The sequence below is a fragment of the Hibiscus syriacus genome, unplaced genomic scaffold (genome assembly GCF_006381635.1).
Source record: "Hibiscus syriacus cultivar Baekdansim isolate YM2019G1 unplaced genomic scaffold, ASM638163v2 tig00110610_pilon, whole genome shotgun sequence".
Taxonomy (NCBI): Eukaryota; Viridiplantae; Streptophyta; class Magnoliopsida; order Malvales; family Malvaceae; genus Hibiscus; species Hibiscus syriacus.
In genome coordinates, this window is record NW_024062800.1 from 7,179,298 (window position 1) to 7,181,453 (window position 2,156).

Below are 2,156 nucleotides of genomic sequence, written 5' to 3' on the forward strand. Positions count from 1 at the left end.
TTGGTATGTTACATTTACAAACTTAAAAAAGAATTTAAGTATACATCCCAGGGTCTAAATCCACCCCAAAACGAATTGATTTCACAAGGGTTCTTTAAAAACCTCTCTAAACCCCCATCATAGTGTCCACAGTCAAAACTTGAAAAGAGAGGCTTGAATACAAGCTTGAGAGGTTATGATTTAATTTTTTACTATCACAAATCCAGAATAGGAATAAAAACTAACAAGGTTTCCATATTTGATAAACCACAAGAAGAAGAAGGATTTTGAATGTGAAGAATAAGACAAAGAGTGGTGAAAAAGAGAAATGAGAGCCTCTTATCATGTGACCTCATGCAATTAAAGAATTCTAGCTTTTGAAACACAAAATGGGTTAGTTGCTTTCCTAGTCCTTATCATTCTATGCCCAAATCAAAAACACCTTTTGATTCTAGATGGGCTTAAGCCCAAGCCAAACTAACTTATCAAACCTCAAAACTCTAATTAGTTATTTGGATTGTAACTAAAGCTCACTTGGGTTTACTCTAACTACTATCCTAGAATTTAGGGTGTTACTACTCTCTCCTCCTAGGAGAAATTTCATCATCGAAATTTACCTGAATGAAACAAGTGTGGATACTAAATTTGCATAGCCTCCTCAATCTCCCAAGTTGCCTCTTTAGAACCATGATTCCTCTAAATATTCACTTATTCCTTAATTCCTTAACCTTCGAACTGATCTAAAAGGTTTTTTTGGAGTGTAGAAGATCGGTTCGGATTGACTCGGGTTGGTTCGAACGTGTGACAACATGTACGGTGATGAAATAGGTTAGTTCAGTCGCCCGAGCACTCTAAATCATCCAATAATCATTTGCAACACCACCAACTCAAAAAATTAGCCCAAAACCGGCAACAAATAACCAAAAAATGTTTGGAAGCTTACCCACGGTGATGATGAGGAAAATAACGGCAATGACAAGGATGCTAGCGGTACAGGAGATGAGGCGAAGAAACGCCTCAAATGGTTGGAATCGGGGAAAAAGTAGCGGTGACTCTAGGGATTTGAAGAACTTTGACAAGCTCATCACGGCGAACGGCGATAGCTAGCAATGATTGACCGTGGGGGTTTTGTTCAAATAGTGTCGGTGCTTTTGGGATAGTTGATGTGGTTCACTAACGACCGGTGAAGAAGGAACAACAAGGGAAGGTCCGGATGGCATCACTCTTGATTTAGGCCAAACGGTGGTCAATAGGGGTTAGGGACGGGTCGCGGGAGGACACCGGTTCGACTGATAACGACAGTGTACTAAACCATCATTTGGAGATGGTTGGCTTGAGGGTAACAAAAAATGTATTTTGATTTAGAGTTTAGGTTTGACTCTTCGGTGTGGGGGAAAGGGGATTTGATTTTGGGTTAAAACCCAAAATATAAATTATAAAATAAAATTTTATTATTTCATATCACAATATTAGCCTAGCCTGGTTGGTAGGGGTAGGGGTAGCCACACAGGGGGTTAGGGGTTCAAGAACTCTCAGCTACCTAATTCCCTTTTTTTATTTTTGGTGTTAGGAGTGTATATGCAAATTATGGTGTTAGTCCCTCCTATATATTCGAACTTGACCCATAAATTTCCATAAACTTACAGTTTAGTCCTTAAAATCAATTTATTAATTCTATAAATTTAAGAATTGAAAATATGGGTGTGACAAAAATTAACTAATAATATTCCTTCATGTAATGACCAATATCAACGTGTTCCGTAAAGCATACAAAACATTAGGCAATGAACAAAACAAAAAAGTCAATGGTCGATCAACACCAATCAACGGTCGGTCAATGATCAATAAAACTCAACGACTCAGCTCAGCTCGACTTATGGCTCGATTGACTCAGTAGATTGGTTTATCCAGTTTACACCACTTCAACGAACTCAACAAACTTCCTGGCTTGTAGACGAAGCCCATTAGATTAGATGACCCACGGTGGTGGGTTAACAACCAAAATTTGCAGAATTCATTCATATCAAATTTTGAGTCATTTACGATGTTGTTTTATAATGAAGAATGAAAAAAAAATACCAAAACACAAACGGCCAAAACTTCAACCTTCTCACCCCTCCTCCTGTTGGCGACGATGAAGATTCTAAAGACACAGATCGACTTGTCACAACTTCAAG